General features: G+C 39.0%; 1 protein-coding gene across 1 annotated transcript in view; it reads left to right on the top strand.

Moving 5' to 3' along the window:
• The first annotated feature begins 17421 nt into the window (after positions 1 to 17421).
• The window catches only part of LOC104277280 (ankyrin repeat and sterile alpha motif domain-containing protein 1B-like), a 51640-nt gene continuing 46796 nt past the window's right edge, over positions 17422 to 22265 (top strand). Inside the window, exon 1 of the mRNA XM_009873867.1 lies at positions 17422 to 17523. The gene's annotated coding sequence lies outside the window, so the exon portion shown is untranslated. The remainder of the gene's footprint in view (positions 17524 to 22265) is intronic.

The following is a 22265-nucleotide window of genomic DNA, read 5'->3' as shown; positions in this document are numbered from 1 at the left end:
TCACCATGGTCTTCACCACAGCCCGGGGGGACTCTCTGCTCCGGCACAGGAGCTCATCCTCCTCTCGCTTTCTTCACTGACCTTGGTGTCTTCACAGATTCTCACTCCTCCATTTCTGTGCCAGCTGTTGTGGCGCAGTTCTTTTTCCCCGTTCTTAAATATAATTTCCCAGGGGCTTCCCCCTCCTGTCACTTTACGGACAGGCTCAGCCTTGGCCAGCCGCAGGTCCCTCTTTGGAGCCGGCTGGCATTGACTCTATCAAACTCGGGAAGCTTCTAGCAGCTTCTTCCATAAGCCACTCTGCAGCTCCCCGCCCGGCGCCAAAATCCAGCCAGGCCACCCTGATACAGTCCTTTACACCTCAGTCGTTTATGGAGTACAGCCAGGGAGAATTACCATCATACAACTTCTCTCATTTGTCTTTTCATGTGTTTTTTTGGTTTTAATAGTTTGCTTACACTTAGGTTGTATCTAGACTTTTCTTTGCATCCTGGAGACATTGTAAATTCCTTTCACCTAAGCGGAAGTTAAGAATCTTTCATAACCCAGCGCTGCGAAATGCTGAGTATTTACTGAAGGATGATGAAGTGCCGTGTTCATTTTGTCCTAGGGACCACAAGGTAAAAATTGTCAAGTTTGGAAATAAAAGGTTTCTCCTTAATACAGTATGCATGTTACCTGCAGATCCAATTTGGTATCTGAAAGGCTATTTTCTCACTTTTACATGGTAATAAGGATTCTTCAGGCAGAAGGGCTGCTGCAGCTTGTGCAGACTGTTCCTGGATGTCAAATTTGAAAGTTCGGTTGTCCTTTAGTTGGTACTTATACAGATAGTGAAAAGTTAGTCAACCTCGAGGTATCAAATATCACAGGAAAATAAAGATGTGGGGATTTTTTCCTCTCTCTCTCTTCCCCCTGCCTCCCCCAATATGATAGTTCAAAGCTTTCTGTGTGGTCATGGGGCTTTTTAGGAGGAAGATAGACTTTGGTGAGACTCATGATGAAATCACAAGTGAGAGACAATATAAACAGAATCTGCTTATGCTTACCATAAATGTACCATCTCTGAAACGGAAATAAAAAGTAGTCCTAGGTTTTTCTTCTAGCCATGACTGTAAGCAGCTAGGAGATTGAATATATTCTTAGGGTAGGTCTGCTGAATAAGAAAATGCTATTTTTACATAGTCAGCTTTCATGCTAGCATTTCATTTTAACTGTACCCATCGTGTTCAGTTCTGCAATGCAGTGTAATCCCTATTTTACTGGAATACAGCATGTCCGAGTGAGACACTGGCTTCATTGCAGTCAGTGCTATTTTGCCATTGACATCGAGAAGAACAGGTTCTTGTCCTTGTTACCAGTAAGCAGTGTTTGAAAGAGACTTTCATTGGCATTAGAATATTGCAGGCAGGTGATTTAAAAACTTGTGGGAAATATTTTAGATACTGTCAGAGTCCTAATGTAAGTATGCTTGATTAAGTTATTAAACGGTGTTAAGCTAATATACAGCGTACATTCAGAAATCAAAGCAAAGCAAAGGTTCCTTTGAGAACTGGGAACCTTGGACCCAAAACATAAGTATAAATCTAGACAAAAGTGTTAGCTAGGAACTAGGCACAAATGATTTCAGCGGGGAATGTAGCAGCCCCAGCTGTCTGGCACCCTGGTACTTCTGGCAAGCTGAGAAGGTTTCTCAGTGGGTTCTCCTGCCCTGGACAAGTACATAGGTCCACAGACAAGGGCAAAAATAAAAAAAAATAATAAAAAAAAGAAAAAAGGCATTTTTATTCTGCTTGGAGGATTTTGTTGTTAATGTTTAAGTTAATGAAGTGTCTGACCTATTGAATTATTTTCCTAACCATTTATCCAACTTCAAAATGCATGAAAAATTCAGTGCCACTAACACAGCAAAAATGATTTAAATGTTGTGTGTTCACTGAGTGTATAATAATCTGCAGTGTATAGATAACTTTTCAGTTTACTGCACAGAGATTTAGCGGTGCAACTTTGAGCTAAGTTAAAATAACGATGTACATTTTCCCATTTTAATTTTAGATCCTATTTTTCAGTATATGGGTCAGCTCCTTAACTCAGTCCTGCATTAGCCTTGTTGCACAAAGCAGATTTAGAAGTATGTTCAGGTCTTCAGTGTTTTCGTTTCTTTCAAATACTGAACTGTAAATTAGATGTTTACATCCAGAAGTATAGATGTGTCCAATGATAGTTAATGTCTTCTTGCAACCTGCACAACAAAAGTTCCATTTATCCTCTGAAACAAATTATTTTTACTGGTGACTCTTCTGCAGATAAATCTCTGCATGCAGTTTTTTAACCTTTCAGGAATTAGGCAGTTTAAAGAGAAAAGACAGTTGCTTTCTTCTCATCTTAATCTTACTTGTCAGGTTTAACAGATTTTGCTATCTCATTTGCCCCTGTACCTTCTCTGCTGCGTGAGGAACATTTTAGCTCACGAGCTTGTATCAGCATTTTCACTTGGTGGGGAAAAGCTAAGAAACAGACGGTGTGAACCTCTCTGAGCACACCTGAATGAGTAATTATTCAGCTGTGGACCCCAGAAACCTGAGGCTTAGCTCCCAGTTTGCTCTGACGCGGAGCAGTTTGCCACTGGCCAAATTCAGGCATTGGTGGTCGCTGTTTCTCAGGTGCGTTGTGGCTAGCTCTTCTGCAATGGTATAAGGGGTCCTTTACATGGTTTTCTTTCCTGTTTTCTGTTCACATGTGTGGGGCCAAAGATGGTAACTCACATCATGCATTTTTACCTGAAAGTGTGTGTGTTTATTTAAACCCCATGTACACTCTTCCATGTACTTGCACGCCAGGTAGTTGGAATCAACTCAATGAATCATGCCAGTTCAAGTTCTGTGCTAATCCCCATTTTATGCCTTAAAACTACACCTTTACGAGGAGGGTAGTCTGGGCAATTTGTCAACAGAGGTCAGTGAAAGTTACTGCTAAGGGATACCAGCCCAGGTGTATATTTATGCCTCTATATTTAGGATTCTCATACTATATATATATGGAAATCGCTCTTGCCCTCAATTTATATTTGATGCAGGCTTTGTAATGCACGTTTTCTTATTGCACACACAGAATAAAAATGTTAAATTACAAGAATGAGTGACTGCCCTTGCACAAATGGAAACTTATATATATATTCTGAGTATACATCACTTGGCCTTAATCTTAGGAGGTAGTATGAAGCAGTGAGCTGCTAGGTAACTTATTATGCTTTTCCCTTCGCTGATTTTAAGAGATGTGTGAGGGGAAAAAAAAGTGGCTAGTGTAGGCTTTTGGCTTTTTAGTGTCTATTGAAAAATAATTCTATGCAGATCTTACGGTAGACACTCTTCATTGTGCTTGTCAATTGTTTCACAGTTTTACACATATTTTAAATGAGATAGCTGGACTATGCAGCTTTAGCATTTAAATGAAGCCAAATTAGTATTCTGTCAGCAAGCAGAAGGGGTTTTTATACTAGAAAGGTGTAGGAGGAAGATGGATAATGACGGATGAAACTTGCTGATACAAACACATGCCATGTTTTCTTAAAAAATATGAAATTCTGAACCACTGAAGCTTGTAAATTGCTAAAACTGACCCTAGATGATTTTAACATATATGCCAATTCCTGGGGGCTTACAAAATTCATTAGGAAAATATTACAATGCTAACATAAAGGAGTAAATTTTGATATTTTCTAAGTATTTCTTGCATCGTGACACTGTAATAATTTTTGGTTTAGGCAGTAAGAAAATGTATCCTAGTGAAGAGTTTTTCTGATATTTTAAATAGCTAAAGATTAGATGCACGATTGAAAAAAAAATCAATAGCAGAAGCTCATGTTCACAAAATCATTTCTTTCTTCAAAACATTATTGAATATCCATTCTGCAGAATGCTTCCTATAGGTAAAACCTTGTATTCTCTAATTTTTCTGTCTCAATAAAGAATTAAACAATCATACTATGCCTAGTAGTACATACTAAGTTGTCCTAGGTCACAGCTGGTGAGGGGAGCTCGTTGCAGTGCTCCTAGCAAGCACCACTTGTACAGAAGACTTGCTGTACAGACTACGAAAGAATAGAAACGTATGTGGGTGTTTGTTCTCTTCATTTCAACGGTATCCTAGAGGTGCAAAGTAAGGACAGAGATTGCTGAAGAATGGGGTGGGTCTCTTTCTGCAAGCCTGGGTGGTTATCTCGTAAATGACATATACAATAGACATTAAACATACTTTAAGGATGTTTATTACATGGTTATTTCACTGCAGATGCTGTTAAATGAAATCTGGTTTTACTATTAATCCAGGAGCTTCCTTCCAGTTTTTCCCTCGGCTTTTTACTTTACTTGCTGGTCAGCAGTTTGTGCATGTTCTTTTGTTATTTCTCCCCATCACCTCCATGGTCAGTTGGACGAGGTGGGAATATGATTGCAAATGCAGATTAAATTGCTGAGCTGGATGGGGGATAGTAAAGCAGTAAAGGCGACCTGAAGCAAAGCTGCAACAGGAAAAGGAATTTTGGGTCTGTTGAGCTGAAAATAAGACATGAAGAGATAGAGGAAGAAGATTGACAGATGAGAGAGAAGGAAGTTCAGTTTGCAAAGAAGAAAATAGGAAAGTTACCCAAGAACAGAATAGACGAATAGAATAACGTACTCTGGTTTATCACAGATGCCTTTTGGATGTCACCTACTGGTATCCTTCAGATAGTTACCTTTTGATTTTATTGTAAAATGTAAATCCTTCCATTAGCTATTTCTCATCTGATTACTATTAACGACCCATTTTCTGGTCTTCCTATTCTTCTCCTGCGTTATTCATGCTCTTAACATTTCTGGCACTCATTTTATCTCTCATAGGTTCTAAATTCCCATTTTACCTTATTATTTCAGGAGCTTGCGTTGGTTGTATCTGCAGTTAAGAATTGGATTAATAAAAATTTAACATTTGCATTTTGAGTTCTCAACAGATACAATTCCTTGTATAGTTAGGACTTTGTCGTAGCTCGCGGTGTCTCTCACCACCTTTTGCTTTTTGGTTCACACACGGTGTTGTGTCATTTATTTGCTTTCTGCTGTGCTCCCTTACCATGGATGGGGAGGAATCCCTGGGCCTGTGTGAGATCCTGGTTCACGTTGGTCTGTGACACCAATGCAAATGTCACATTATATAGTTGTAGCTCTCTCTGGAGGCGTTCCTTGCTGGCTGTGTGTCCCAGCGATGAAGCGTGCAGCAATGCGGTCAGCGTGACACTGAGCAGGACCGGTTTGCAGCCTTAAAGCATCCTGCTGTGCTTCCAACTCCTCCATCCCGTCGTATCCCAGTGCTCCAATCTTGAACTGACGCTTCTCTGTGCATCCCCAGAGGGCTCTGCCAGCACAGAGATGTTCTCTGGGGACGCACTGCAAAATTTCAAGGTGCTAGTGGGTGCACCATGATCTGTTTTCCAAACTAAAATATGGATTTTTGTCTCCTGGGCAGCTCTGAAGTGCCAGTACGTACAGTCTTTTCTATTAAGATGTTTTGTTAACTTTAGGTATTGTTGTAAATCTTGAAGTGTGAAGAATTTTTCCCAGCCTGTCCATGCTGGACTTGCATGGGGAAACCTGGTTGCAGTGCTCTGGTGCTGATTCTGTCCCCTGGGCTCATGGCCAGGGAGAGCACCGAGTCCTGAGGACTTAGTGAGAACAACACTTGGCAGGTTCCTGGTGATAGATATTGATTCAGAAAAGATCAGCTGTATCTATGTTGGGCCAAATTAGGGTGAAACACAGAGTTCCTGGAAATTAAGAAATTGCCCACAGCTAAGTAAGCCTGCTGTATGTGATACAGAAAAATACCATTTCAGAAGTATATTTTTACCTCTTCCTTAAATGTTTTTCCTGCTACAAAAGTAACACAGTCATTTACTTTCAGCTATGCACAGAAATTTGCTTTACTTATGCTGTTCAGTATCTGTGAGAAATCTGTTTGATAAGAAAATATGAACACAGTGGAAAATATTTTATGATTCAAAGGTTCATATTACAGCAGAAACAAGTGAGTTTAAATGTCGGGGTTCTTAAAATGATAAAAGCTTTACACTGTTCTGGATCCAGACCTGGATCACAAATACAGGAAGAATTAAAAAAAACCATGAAAATGAGATGTGTACTTGAACAGCAGAGTTTCTAAAATGGTACTTAATTAACAGTGACTTAATTTAGACTTACTTAGTCACTTGAAAAACCCAGAATGTTAGTTAATTCCTTAGTACAACTCAGAAACACATTTTAAGTCTAAGTTATGTGAAGATATCCCAAGTGACTACATTTTAGAACATCACAAATATGTAAGTTACATTATCATCTAATTGTCCATAATAAGAGGGCTTTTTTTTTTCCTCTTTGCTTGTCATTCATATAAATATACTCTTCTGATTCATTATTAATCATCATTCATGTGGTGAGTTGGTATAAAATGTTCATGACAGGATTTTCTTTATGTTATAGAAAGTTAATGTGATCTGTATTGTAGTGCACATTTGTGACAAGATGATGTGGAAACATATTTGGCTTCACAACAATACCGCTGGCTATTATACCTAATACTGTAGATTAATATACATATAAAGTAATCTCTTTTCTGTGTTAACATTTCAAGCTCTAGCAAAGTTAAACGTCTAGCAAATTTACTATCCCAAACAAATGTGGATTTTCATGGCATTATTTCAGATCTGAAAGGTGATTATTTATCTTCATAGTAACATTTGTAAAATATGATTAAAATAGAGTATGATCTTTGTAACGCATAAATGGGCTGAATCAGTTATGTAAGGTTTAGTTGAAGAAATGTGAAAGTGATTTATTTTGGAAGTACAGATCACATGAGAGAATATAATGAGCTCTGAGTATGTTTCTGAACAGCAATGCTGGGGGGATAATCTGGGCAGGGGGAGTAAAGCTACTGGATATTTGATTAAATATCAGTCAAAAGCATCACACAGAAGGAGGACAGTGATATATGAATTTTGTGTATACTAATGAGGAGTGTGTATAAAAACTTGTAGATTTCTATCATCTGCTGTGGTTCCCTTTATGTTTCAGCTGGGATAATGTGCTTATATGCTATATTCTTTATGTCCAGTTAAAACAAATTTAGGAGTGAGAGTTATTCTAGATGGAAGAGTTTGCAAAATTGCATATACAGTATGAGAAATGACTTGCGAAAGAAAGGAAAACTGCTTTTTTTCTGTTTTATATTATTTAATTTTAAAGTAAAAATTATATATGTTTATATTACTTTTTAAATGAGGATAAGAGAGATTGATGGTTTATTTTTTGCATATGCTGTATGTTAGAAATCATGACTGTGTCTCAGCTTGTAGCCAGTGTAATTAGCATGCGCCTTCTAGAGGGAACAAGATTGAGGGCAAATGTAGCTTTCTGCCAACATGTAAGTGGATGTTATAAAGTAGATAATGATGAATTATTTTCATAAATCAGTGAGGACAGAACAAGAGCTAGAGAAGATACAATTTAGGTTAAATATTAACTAAAACATAATTCAAAAATCAGGATGGCTAGTCATTGGATTAACACTATTTGCTAAATTACAATAGTTGCAATTATTAAAAGGCAGACTAGACATTGGGGAGGTTCTTGACGACATGAAGAACGGTTTGGGAGTCGTCATAGAGGGGATTTGGGGCCTCTGACTTCTTGAGGAGTGGGCCCGCTGTCCTGCAGCTGTCTGCATCAACCGGTCTGTGAAGTCATCTTGATCTCATACAGGTCCAGAAATTCCCTGATGTGACACTCTGAGAAAATCAGGGCTGCTGCTGTTACTACCACTGATGGGAGAAGTGGGGAATGAACTCCTTTGCACTGTCTCTCCTTCTTTTGAGTTATTGTGTGAGTTGGATGGGCCCAAGGTAAAGCAAGCAAAGCCTGAGCCGTGGAGATTAGGTTTATCCTCTTTTTGACACTCTCCCTTTGAAGAGAACTTTCCTTTTTTCAGGAACTTTTGTTAAAGATGAAGAAAAAAAAGAGAGAAGGAGGTGGAGAAAACATGCTACACTATCATATACCAGGAGTCCTGTGCAGCACTTCTCACTGAGAAAATCCAAATAGAATTTATAGCAAAAAAAGCCTTTCCCATGATAACCCATTCACTGGTGGGCTTTGCCAGAATACTTCATTAATAATATATCTGCCCAAACTCTGGAATCCAAAAAGTTACACACATCCATATTCTTTCTAATTTATAAAATAACTTGAAGGACAAGAAGTTCCAAATGACCAAAGCTGTGCTGGTTTTCACTGTTAATATGAAGTTCAGTTTATCATTTTTTTTAATTGTAGTATAAAATCAGCCTCCTGTTTGGAGAGCTCTTCAGTACAGCTTGCCCACATGCTTTGTTCTAATTTGGTTGTGTACAAAAATGTTTCTTCCTTAAGCCAGACTAATGTTGAATGTTTAATGAAGGAATCTGCATAAGAAGCTGTGTATGATCTGAACAGCCTTGTGATTTCAATTTATCTCAAATCATGCAGACAATAATCTTTTATGTTGGAATTTGTCATGTTGCTCAGAGCCACAAGGGAAGAACTTACTTGAGCTATTGACGGATGAATATTTTTGCCACTTTGTTTGTATCCTTTTGTAACCCCATTTTTTGATGGTGTTCCTTCCTGCTCTCACCTCAAGGCATGAAAGAAAAAGATATTTTGAGAAATGCTTTTGCTGTCCCCTTGCTGCCCCTGGCAGAGTTAATCCAGCCATCCTGCTGTGCTCATAGAGCCTGTTCTCTCCCACCCATGGCGCTTCCTCCTCACAGATTAAGAGTCAAAGTACGGCGTGATGCCGGCTCTGCCTGTGATGTATGATTCTGCTCTGCCATGGTGGCCATTGCCTTTTCTTTTCTTTTTTTTTTTTTAAATATAGTAGTAGCATCGCTACAGTTGTAATAGCATAAAGCATATAAATGAAGCAAGGCTCGAAGGGAGAGCTAATAGCTTTTTTTTAAAAGCTGTATCATGTAGTTGGACAATGGACAAGATTTGGGGTTCAGAATCTGACAAGCAGCATCAGAGTCCAAACCCAATGTAGGTTAGACAAAATTGCTCTTAATTTTAGTTACGCTGATCAATTAGACTACCTGAAAGAGAAAAGTAGAATACTATAGCTACAGTTGAGATGAATTTGTAGCTTTTACGTATGTAGTAGCTTCTTGTATTTGGTGTTAAAGGATGAGATTGGTGAAGGTGGAGAGGATGGAGAAACCTGGGGGGAGGGGCTAGTACAATGTGTTTCAAGCCATGATTTTCTTCTAAAACCTGTGGTAATTTTTTCAAAGAGCTAATTAAATAATTGTTCAATGAGCAAGGATTGCAAACCAGGATAGTATAAGACTACCTCGAGAGTAAGCTAATGGAGGATGTGTTTTTATTTATTGTTTTTATGCTCAGGTTGTATGCCATTGCATAACCTATAGTGAGGTTATCAGTCATTCAAAGTTTATTCTTCTGGGAAGTGTCCCTGCTGCAAGAAAAGCGATGAAATTGGTCAGCTGGCTGCTGCTGCAGAGCAGAGAGAATGATAATTGAGGGCCCTCTTAACATCATGTTGTGTATGTAGGTGCATATTTCCTATGAAGTAATGAAATTAAGAACTTGGTAGAGGTGACATCCCTGGACAGCATAACACATGGTACCCAAAATAGAGTCAACGGCGCCTATCCTAGCACATCACAAAATGTGTTTTACTTCATCCAGTGTGCCAAATGCTGTCAAGAGAAAGCAGTGTGGCCGAGGCTAAGCAACAACTCTGCAGTAGGGTGATTCCACACTGATTACTGATAAGACAGAAACAGTTACGAGAAATAAAAACATTTTTCATTAAATGGCTGCCCTGCCTCGGACAGATTTGTTCCAGTCCTTCGGGGGAAAATGGTAGACACCTGACAGACGAGCTAGAAAACTAAATTTAGTTACTGCTGAGTACTAAAAACCATAAACTCATAGACCATGTTTTCTGGTTAAATGTTGGCTTTAGGGTTCTTTACAGATTTATTCTTTTGTACTAGCTGCAGTCTTCTTTTGGGTGACCTGGTGTGAAAGAAGCTGCAATGCACCGTGTTGGATGGATCCCGTATTTGGTTTGCACCACTGTAATCACAAACAGCTGCTGAAAATGTGATTTCCACCCCTTCCCCTTTCTACCATCCTTGCTCTGACTGTCCTGCCCGTTTATTTGTGCCGGCGTTAGCTCTTCTGTGGTGCGAGAAGCAGATGAGGAGCTGGCCGTACAGAGAGCAGGTCCCTGCCCACCTCCCGGCTCTGTTTTTAGAGTGGGTGAGATCCCTGTAGGATCTCACCAGCTGCCCAACACGCCTGCAGTCAGACCAATCCTTGGCATTTTCTTTGGTGGATCTTCTTTCTTCTAAGGAAGCATCTCTGTGATGTTTTCGCAAGACTCATAGGACGGTTCACCCATACTTTGGCAGCAAATTGGGATGGGTTGTGCCCTTAGCACCTGGCTCTCAGTTCATACTAGTAGACCATTGACATCGCCAGGGAGGGCGTTTGTATCAAAGGCTACAAATGCTTTTCACATTTTTACCTTTGCAATTCTTTTACAGCTCTCCCCTTAAAAAATTGGATAAATATTAATGCTAGTGGTAGGGCAAGTTTGTAATTTTGGGGTATTTAATACATCAGGGGTTAAGTGTGTTCTGGATTGCTGTGTGCAGTGTTCTGTGCGAACTGCACGCAGCATGAATGCAAACCTTAGGAGCAGATTGAACTCAACACTGAAGGGTGAAGCCCGTGCTTTTAATGTGAATGTTTTACATTACAGAAAAAATAATTTTACTGAACTGAAAACGCTTCAGGGCGGTAATAATTAGGTCTTTGTGCATAGAGCTGGTAACTTGCAAATATACTGGGAAACTGAATGTGTTCTGAAGAACCTCTCTTTAGCATTTGTTCTGATCCTTGGTCCAGCTTCTCCTGTCCTCTGGCTTTTCTGTGTGTTAAAGATAGTCTTTCTACAGTCATTGTGTATCTAAGAAAAATAATATATAGAACCACCTCTATTAAATTCTAGTATTAGGAGTTACTTAACATTTTTTTAGGTTTTTCTTCATTTTTATTGCCCTGTTTATCACACTGTAGAATTGCATGATGTAGAATAAACAATTAATTTTTTATTCTAACATATTAATACCTGTATAATTAACTGATACTATTCTCATATTACAGAGCTTACCTTTCTTGGTTATAGCTATGAGCTATCTGCATTTTCACTCCAAGCAGCAAATGGCTGTTTACTGCTTCTGATATTATGAAAACATTCATTACTATATGTTATTAGAAGGCTTTTAAAAAAAAGCTATTTATGTGGTAGACAAATGTCTCATTCTTTAAAAGGTCTTGAATGTTTTGGTTTTTTCCTTTTGCTTGGTATTAAGTCTCCGATGAAATTGAATCAAGATCGGAAAAAAGATCAGTTTGAGAGCTGTTAACATTTTCTATGGAGATTTGTATTTTATCTCCTGTTTCTTGTTCTGCTGGCTGCTTGTGTACATATTAATGTGCTTTGCTGATAATTGCATATTAAAAATAGATAAATAAATGATTAACTCATTACGAAATGTGTTGTAGTTCAAGTAACTTTAATTATAATTTATCTGCTATGTAAGTAATCCTGCAAAATATTGTCTTATAATATATTGATATTGCAATTGCTCTCTCATGGTGCTATATGATGAACATTGAAGTCCTGAGGGAGGTTGGCAGGGAATAATATTCCTGATATCTGTAATCACACATTTTCCAAATCTGACTTGAACCAGTGACTGGACCTGTCATTATCTCAACACACAGGTGGAAATAGAAGTCACTAGTGGAGGGAGCAGTCAGAGAAGTCTGTCCTCCAGGACTCCCTTTGGGAATGTATTCCACCTTTCAAACCTTGCTGCTTTATATCTTTGCCACTTACTGCCTGTATCTTTGTATCTACAGTATCTTTGCCACTTACTGCCTGTAAGGACAGAAGAAATGTTTTCACTTTATGTACCGACCTGCTTAGTGCTTGCTATTTTTTACATAAATAATATTTTCAGTGTTGTCTCTCATAATAGATAATAATTATTGTAATAATCTTTGTGGTTTCATGTATAACAGACTTATAGAATTACTGATTTATGGAATTTTGAACCTTGTAATAAAAATACATGTGTAATATTTATTATTACAGCTGAGGCTTGCAAAATCATTAAACTGTGGCTTTATTTTGTTGTGGTTTTTTTTTAAAGGCCAGATATTTAACTTCTTTTTTATAAAAAAAAAAAGTTTTTAAAAGGTGGTTCAGCACATAGCCTGAGACACATCCTCAGGAGGTAAAGTGGCCAGTTCTCCGTATTGGCCAGGTCTTGTTGCATTGTATTTTCCTGATTTTTATTAATGAAACGTTAAATTAATATTTTTCCACTGAAATATTAAGGGTTATTGATTACAAGCACAAAATTACAATTGCTCTTTTTTTAATCTTGAGTTGAGCAAAAAGAACTAGCACCTGATATTTTCAGTCAGCCAATTCTTAAAGAACTGAGAATTTGGAAAACAGTTTAATGACAAAAATGGCTTTTGTGGTGAAGTCAGGAGAAAAATTCCAGCAGCCTTGCTAGTACCAGAGGCTGCCCTGCAAACTTCTGCAAAAAAAAAATAATAAATTCTCACCTGCTTGAATCTGACCTGGGATGGCAATGGCTGAAAACCGTTGTAACGCCACAGCTCCCGCATCAAGTCATGGGACCTTGGAGAAGTACAGCAACTGGGGCTTCAAAATTACCTTGACCTGGAGAACTCTTGATCTGTGGCTTCTCAGTACCGTTAAACTGGAGATCTTCAACTGAATTATTTGAGAGGGTGAGAGGAGGACCAAACAAACATTATTTCTTCATGATAAAGTATAGAAATGGGACTTAGTAGGCAGCCGTCTGTCTTTGTGAAGTACTGTCACCAAGACGACTGACATCTGTTTCCAGTTGGGTAATTAATTCAGGGGGATAATGGCTCATATATCATGTCATTATGGAGTATCATAAGTCATATGAAACCATAAGTCTCTGGTGGGTCCCTTCATAGGCATAATAAAGAGTTGTGGGAACCAGAGAAGCCTCGTGCCTAACAGAGCTGCCTCTCTTTTTTCACTCACCTGCTCTTTGCTGGGTGGTCAGGGCTCTGCAGGAAAATCCCTGCGTTGTTAAGAAGGGCAGGAGTTTGTGATCATTTAGGGATGGAAGGAATTGGCAGTCAGGAGGAAAAAGAGCATAAAGTATTGTTATGTGCAAAATGCAACACAAGTTTAATAGGGTTTGGACTGGATTTGGCTGTGCCTGGTATTGGTAAGCCACCAGGCATTCAATATTGCAGCTGATTCAGGCATATTAACATTTCAAAATATGCCAGTTATTACACCATGTAATCTTAGTTGGTATATGGGGTATGATTCTTTTGCCTTTTTTGTTTGCTTTTGGGTTGGGATTTTTCTTGGTGTTTTTTTTGTTTTAACTGTGTTAGTCACTGATGGCAGTTTTGTTGATAGGATTGGTAAAATCTTGAACTGTTGTCCATGCTGGGAAATTTTGTAGCAATCCTTTTTCAGATTTTCAGTTAAACTGGTCATGATGATCAGGTGAGCTGTGCTGCTTAGTCTGGACTCACTTTCTGGATGTACTGGGTACTGAATGTTTTAGGCGGCATTGTGGCAGGAAAGGGCAACATTCAATGTATCCTTCACATGCAAGTCCAGATGGCATGGGGTTTATTTCAATATAACCAACAATAAAATGGGTAGTAAAAATGAATTTAGCTAGCATTTTGAGCTGTTTAATTGCAGAAATAGGTAGATCACACCTTGTTGGCTTCTGTAAATTCTGCGGTGTTTGATGATGCTACCAGAGAATCACTAGTGCTGTTCTGATCACTCTCTCATTTTCCATATTGCAGTTAGTTTCTAGTATCTGAGTGCTGCTACGTGTTTAGCCCTGACGACCTGTGCTATTATGGTACTAATTTTAGCCCATACAGTAATTTTTTTATTTTTCCAGAAGAACAAGAATTAATGTCTTGAATTTCAGTAATCTTTATAATACTCAGTAAAAAATTGTAATAATAATTATAAAAATACAGTATTGTATCATATTATTCAATCAGAAGAAAAGATCAGGCTGAAGAATATTGCAGAAATAATACTCATTTTTATCTGAAGTAACTTGTTAACTTCAACATCTGCACATACACAGTCATTAGGGAGTTATTGGGCTACATGTGTTTGGTTTTTTAAAGCATCTGTCAACTAAGTCAGAAATCTAAATGCAAAGTGTTACGTTGGTTACATTTGCAGATCTCTTACATTTCCTAGTGGAATTTCATTTTGTATGCTAAAAATTGGAGAATATGGATGTAAAAATAGGATTAAATTTGTGTGCATATATTGTTTCTTTGGACAAATTACTTGCCCCATTCTCCTTTAATTGTGTTTTAGCATCAAATGTAATATGCGATGGACTTTTATTATTCGTGGCGCAGGTATCCTGTTTTGGATGTGGAAAGAGGCATGTCATATACATGTTGGGTGTTTTTTTTGTCCCAGTAATGAAATAACAGGCTGTGGAGGGCCTTAAGCTACTCTGAGCTGTTTCATGATGTGTTGCAGCTGATTCCTGCAGCCACGCTGCAAAGTGCACTTCATCATCATATATTAAGTAAGCTACAATCCATTTGACAAAATGCTTCACTGCATATAGCACTTAGGTGCATTGTATTGACTGCCCCTGTATTTCAGTATTACTGTGTTCACTGTTACTCAGTATATAGAAAATATTTGTGGGGAACTAACTTGCGGGCTAAATAAGTGCAAGACTTCTAATGGTTCTCTAATATGCATCATTAAGATATTTCTAAAATATTGCTTTAGGCAACTTTATCATTGCACACTGTTGACCTATATTTGTGATATTTGGCATTTTTTGTAAATACCGTTGAGGATATTCCGTAACAGAACAAGTTTTCAGAGTTTCAGGATGGTTGCTAAACTCTCATAACTCAGATACGGAAGCCTTTCAGAAAACAGTACTTTACATTTGTAATTTTAGTAACAAGTTTTCCAAGTAAGAAAATTACTCGGGAGTCCATTTCCAGAAGAATACAGCCATCTTCAGTTAACAAAGTCGTCCAGATGAGACCAGGCTACAGGAGCCTATGGACTGAGGACCGTGTGTTTTTGTAGGTTGCATCTTTAAATCTGTTCCACTTCGTCTTTGGAGCGACCACCATTTTAATGGAAAAACAAAGTGTGGAATAAGCTTAGCAGTGCTTACGGTGTTTAAAGATCTGTATTACTTTCAAACCGAGCATAGTTTTTGAAGTAATATAACTACTTAGACCCGTCTGTTGATCTCTTACATGCAAAGTCCCTCAAGACTCTTGTCCTTTTCTCTCCTCTGTGCAGCCAAAGATAGTTTCTCTGTGTGGTTTGATATAAGGCGATCAGAATGCTGAGGACCTCGAAACAACTCAGGAACTGTAGCTTGACTTAAAAATCTCTGGGTAAATGCTCTTAATGATGAGGAAGCATCATGAAAGAAGAAGGTTCACTGAAGTGCATTACCTGAGTAATGCTTAAAGCAGCTGCATTTCTTTCTTGTATTTCGTATAGTTAAACATGGAGATAAACTGTGCACCCTTCTGTTTAGCATTCAGTGCAAACTGAATGCATCATTAAGTCTCCTGCAGACCTCTGGCATTTTTGCATGTGCTGCGCTATCTCAGCTTTATTTGTGCTTCTCCAGATTTAGACTAATAGGAGAGCACACAGTGGGCTGGTGGGACACTGCAGCCTGGTTCTGCTTTTGAGCTGTAGGGTCTGCAGCAACCCTATGGGCTGCCTCTCAGAGGAAGACCTCCATCTGTTTCGTGTCATAGCCCATCGCTTTGTAGGTGCAAGCAAACATGATGTTCCTGGTGTTCAACAAGATCAGATGCCACAGGGACATCCAGCAGAGGAAGCATGGATGAATTCACGTGCTCATGGATAGGCAGGAGATCAGCCACCAGCACAGTGATGGTGTGATCCAGCTGAAATGCTGGATCTAAGAGATGTTGTAGGGAAGTTACTGGGGTTTGGGTTTTGTTTTCTGGTTCTTAAGAATGGTAGTTCTTAGTGGTCCTACTTACATTGGGTAGTTGTTCACTTAGGAGGTAGCATTTTCAGAGTTTTTTGGGGACTATTACATTTTCTAGGCTGAGTGAGAAATTCCTCTCGACTGAAGGGTGTTGACACACAGTGGTCCTAAATATAGTGGGAAGTACTGTCTTCTGAGAGAGAATGGAGGCAGCTCTAGTGTATGAAACCGTACATACAGTCTGGAAGAGTTACGTGAGGACACTGCTGTTTGCAGAGGCTTGCTTCAGCGATTCGGGGGTGCTTTACACTTGGAAGGCATTGTAACCATTAAAGAACAACATCCAAGTATGATATTTGGGGTTTTTTTCCACTAATGCTCAAGTTCCCAAATTGCTGCTTCTGCTCTCTCTGCTCTCCTGAGAGCAGGGCTGGTTTTGTACGTGGCAGGGGCACAGAGATGTAGAAGTGCGGAGTAGTTGCAGTAAATTTGGAACACCTTTTTTGGCAGTGCTTTTGGAGTTTGGACAAGCACAAGGTATTTGAACCTATCCATTGATTGTCACATTTGTGTTCGACAGAGCTTTTTTTTCATTGCGTCAGATAAAAGTGATGCACCTCCAGGACGAAGTTTTTCCATCTTGTGTTTCTCGTGTAAGGATTATTCTATGTGATAATGCAAACTCTACATGTCATTTGGAGATTGCCCATGAAAGGCATGGTGAATAGATTTAAAAGATAACGTTTATTCATTGTGCAGCTCCTTTTCTCCTTCCTGGCTCTCTCTAAGGATTCATTGGCTGTTCTTCACTCTCTTCCTCATGCATCCTGTGAATCCCTTTTATCCTCATCACTCATGGTTTGACTGCTCCTCTATATTTCTTTCTCCATTTTTCTCCTCCCCTGCCCTTGCTTTTGCTCCTGCTCTACTGCTTTCTTTTCCTGTTTCATTTTCCTTTCCTCCTTACTTATTTTTGAGACTATTTTTTATTTCAGTTTTCCATGTCTACTGCTTTGGTTTCTTCCTTCATTTTTCCTCTGTTTGATCTCGCCTCTCATTATCTCTGCTGATTGTTTGCCTTGCACTGCTCCCTGTCTGCTTAGCCTGGGTAGTGGACGAACTTATTAAAAAGTTTAAAGGTAAAATGGCTTCACTCTGAATGGTTCTTCATTTAATGATTGTAATATATTCTTCTTAATGAGGAATTTTGGTTATTGTTTCAGGTCTTAAAAATTAGCTTGATTGGTCACCGGAAGCGCGTTCTGGCATCTTTGGGAGACAGGCTTCACGAAGACCCTCCTCAGAAACCACCTCGGTCAATAACCCTCAGGGTGAGTCCCTATGAAAACTCGTTTGCATTTCTCTACAGGTCAGCAAGTATTTCAGAGCATCAACATGAAAGCAACAGCTGCTTCAAGTGGGGTTCAGCTTTCCTCACTTCAGAAGTTTACGGTGTAGACATCTTAGTCTGCTTAGTTGCACCTCCCTGTACAGCCAGCAGAGATAAATTAACATTTTTACAGGGTGATTCATCTGACCTGTTTCAAATATCTGCCTTAGGATGAGATAAGTAGTATCTTAGAAGTACCAGCTTATCTTCTTTGCTCAAGAAACTAGCTCAGGACCAGATGTGTACAAGCTGCACATCTACATTTGCCCACAGGAATCTCAGCCCTGCCAACTGATGCTACAGAAGAAGAGTTAGGATTTTCCTCTCATGTTTTCAAATGCTTGCACTTATTTTCCAGGCATATGCTTTATTCTTTCTTTAAAGAAAACCTCTTGAAATTGTTGAGATACAAATACCATTAAGATGTCTGTGCGTATCAAAAGTTCTTTCCCTTATTATAATTTGCATTCATATTCCTTCTTCAAGAAACCTTGTTGCAACATCCCTGGGGTTTTTCAACACTTGACTAGATTTAATGTCCTCCTGTTACACCACCTTCAGTCAGTGTCTTCGATCCAGTGCTTTACTTCTTTGCTGTCTGATATACTTATCAGGTTGTGGTCTAAAGACCCATTCCTATTGTGTTCTCTCCAAGGGAGTTCATATCAACACTTTTAATTTTGATATTTATGGTCACACCTTTTGCATTTGATTGGATCTGATTATTTTCATGGGGATGCATTTCTGACTGGAATCTCATTTGGGACTAGTTTTCCAAATGTCAGGAAGTGTCCGTGCTCCCATGTTAAATTACCTGGTGTAAAGTGAAATAGAGAAAGACAGAATGAGGGCTTATTTTTAGATACACTTAAAATTTCAATGACCACCCTGATTTCACCCTGCTTATTCTCAGATGCCACATATAGACATTCTAGATCCCTCCCAAATTCAACTTATTCCTAATGCCATGTGGAAAAAGGTCTCGCGAGTCTATAACATCCTCTTCTAATGCATATTGCACAATGGTGTGGATATTTTTCTTGTATTCTTTTTATGTATTATGTGAATAATTCCTGATGCATGACAGGTGTTAAAACACTCCCAGGAAAGAGGGATCATTTGAAGGTCGCACATTTTTACTCAATACTTTCAGTGCTCTGGACTGGGGTATTAGTTCGTCTTCAGCAGGTGAGGAACTTTCCACAGCCGATGTTATTGGTCAGGACTGTATATTCTCAGTTAAGAGTGAAAACTGAATGTCCTCCATCTGTAGTCAAAAGGATAAAAAGTCTGCTGCTCCGCAGCAAGAGCTACTGATGCAGGCAACTGCTAAATGTCATTCTTCACCTCATGGTAGTGGAGTCTTCACAGAAAATTCTGAAGAGGAGGACGTGAGTTTGGATTAAGGTTTTCTTTCCCATCAACTGCTACTATACCATTTCATGCAATATGAGGACCTAGTATTTAGTCTGTTTTTTGCAATAGTTTTGAGCTGGAAAATTTGTTTAAATAAACTATCTGCTGCTACTAGAAGATTGAATTATATAGAATGGTTTGGGTTGGAAGGGATTTTAAAGATCATCTAGTTCCAACTTCCCTGCCAGGGTGAAGGACACCTTCCGCTAGGTCAGGTTATTGTAGATCAGTAGGAAGGATAGCACGTTGTTTAAAGAGTCTCCTTTTCAAGTACCAAGGTCAACCTAAGCATGACTAACACTGCATCTTTTTCAACCCCTTTTGTATTTGCTTATAAAATATTTCAATGGAAAAATGGTTAACAATTGAGGAAAAGCAACAAACATTGAAAATATCCACAAAATATGTTATTCCCACAATAACTGTCTACTAAGCAAAAGTTTTCTTCGTTTCAAAATCATATACTTCAAAGTTAGAAAAGGCTGGATCTCAGATTACTGATGCAATCTTGTTTTACTTCCTTGAGTGTATTATAAACTTTAACTACAGGACCAGCTTCCGCATTGTTCATGGAACCCTGTTCTCGCCTGGTCACACTAGAGGCTAGAAGTTAAACTGAAAGAATAACAATTTAGGCTGAAAATTTGGAGAAGCAGCATTAGAATAGAAATAATAGTTTCACACAAGATTTAATTCACTGAAGAGAATTCCAGGTTTTAGAAACTGATTAGAAAAACATCTGTGGGCGAAGGATCTCTTAAGATACTGGGGAAGGATCTCTTAAGCTCCCTTCCAGCCCTGACCTATGTGGTTCCAGCTTTGCATGACCTGCAGGACTGAGAGGTGGGGATGAATTTTGATAATGAAATATATGATCAGGCATCCCTGCAGGGCACGTTTGCATGCATTCATAACAGGGTGGAAAAATGATGTGAGTAACTGGTGACCAGCAGTAGCAAAGTGCCAAGGGTGTGATGGCACCTTGAGGGCATCCATGCCTGGTCTGCAGGTTTGTTAAGGAGATGAGAAAGCGGGTATGGAATGAGGAAGAGAAATTAAGAAAGAACGGTAGAGAGAGACTCGTGATTAAAAAAATAGCTGTAGCTTTGAAAATACAGATTTACATCTGCTTTTGCCATAAAGCCCTTGGACAGCTCTTGGTAAGTTATTTAGGGAATTGACTCATAAACAGTCACTAATTGTACGTTACCAACATTTTGCATATTTGACTGGAGTCTAGAGTCTGAGTTATACAAGTGCTGAGCACACAGTGCTGCAAATTAGATCGATAGAAGTGGGGTTTAGAATACAGGCACTTGGAAAATCAGGCAATAGATATTGCAATTGGATATCCGAAGTGACGGATATTTTTTAACCTTAGTCTGTATGTCTCAGGTTCCCCACACTAAAGTGGTGATTATAAAATGCCAGAAGTCACAGGCTGTGGTGAAAATAAATTGATTGACGTTTGTAAAGCACTTGTGAGTGCATCATGAAAATGACGATAGTAGTCATCCTATCTTCAGAACAGGATTTGAATGGAGTTTAGTGAAGGGGTTTGAGGCCACGAAATGAGGTGAGAATAAAATACTGACTGCACGATAACTAATGATAACACAGTGCTGAGTATATGACAACATGCTGCACAGTTGAGGATCCATCTGTGCTGTGAAGGACGACTTTGAGAAAATAGCATAAAAATCATACAATTACATACTGTTCCATAATGCAAGCAGCACTGTAATTCTTTTATTTCTTGACTTTGTAATTCTTGTCTGTATTGCCTTGCCAGCAATCTTACAATACAGATGTCTTAAGTGAATTTCCTTTTTATATGCAGTTTGATAAAATATGAAAAGCTTGTTGAGAGCTGGAATCTGTATGTCCATTGCATGGTCATCTGTCCCTCTGATGTGCTGATGGTCTACTAACAGTGGGTGCATCGTGATTTGGAGGAGAGAGGGATTACCTGCCTGGCTGGAGTGACAGGTAGCAGCTGTTAGAAAGGATCTCATTTGGTGCCCCTGTACACAAGTTATTTTCAGGGTAGAGGCATGTGTAGTCAGAGTTGAGCCCGTGAAGGGTAGGTAGTAGAGATGTCTCACCAAACCTCCTGAGCATGTGCAGACTATAGCTTCTCAGAAGCATTTATCTGGGCCAAATGTAGGTGGATTTTTGTGAAGGAGGGAAAAAGACTATTCCTAAGAGGAAGACACTCCTTTCTTTGCCCTAGGAAGTGTCAAGTGCTTCTCAGATCCCAGGAAAGCTAGAGAATTAAAAACCAAACAAAACAAAAATCCCAGTTAAATTAAAAGTTGCTAAACAACCATATACCCCTGATTTTAGTCAACACACATGGAAAATACTAATCTGTTATTGTGATTGCAAGGAATAATGTTATATAGGTTCCTACAATTCAAATATTACCATCAGATGTTACTATCACTTGAACACATACAGAGAATTGCAATTTTCCTTTCCATTGGGAAGAGATTACAGCTCTCTGATTTCTTACACCAGATCTTATTTCTTAACAGCGTGGAGTACAATACCTTGATGCTTTTCCTAATCTGTTATTGTGATTGCAAGGAATAATGTTATATAGGTTCCTACAATTCAAATATTACCATCAGATGTTACTATCACTTGAACACATACAGAGAATTGCAATTTTCCTTTCCATTGGGAAGAGATTACAGCTCTCTGATTTCTTACACCAGATCTTAACAGCGTGGAGTACAATACCTTTATGCTTTTCAGGATTAGGTTTACTTCAATGTAACCATGCATGAAAGATCCACTTTAATTCTTTCTTTAAATAAAAAAGGCAGGGTTTTTTTACCCTCCATGCACACCAGAGCCGGTCTTTGCTTCCTCTGATACCTTCGGGTCCCTTCTTGTTGTCCAATATTGAAATGCTGTGTTACAGCAGTAGGTAATTTAGACAAGGTCTGAACCATGCAAACGCGCTTCTGGGTACATTCTGCCTCTAGAGAGCTTAGTATCAGAGAAATCTCTAATAAATCGAGCCTAGTAACCTACGTTGTGAGAGAGGAACCTGTTTCCCCATCCTGTTGCTGTGCTGGTGTTTTACCACACGCGCTGGGGCAGTGTCACGTGTGTGCTCCGTAGCTCTGCTCCTGCGGGCTGCAATCTCCAAGACAGCGTTGAACGGTGGAGCTGAGCACCCCAGGTTGTAATCAATGTTTGAAGAAGTAATGTGATGTGCATGAGAACAGGTGCTTCCAAACACACACATATGGTGGC

Source organism: Apaloderma vittatum, unplaced genomic scaffold (genome assembly GCF_000703405.1).
Source record: "Apaloderma vittatum isolate BGI_N311 unplaced genomic scaffold, ASM70340v1 scaffold12587, whole genome shotgun sequence".
NCBI classification, from domain to species: Eukaryota; Metazoa; Chordata; class Aves; order Trogoniformes; family Trogonidae; genus Apaloderma; species Apaloderma vittatum.
Note: the sequence above shows the minus strand (reverse complement) of the source record. Positions and strands in the feature narration are given on the sequence as shown.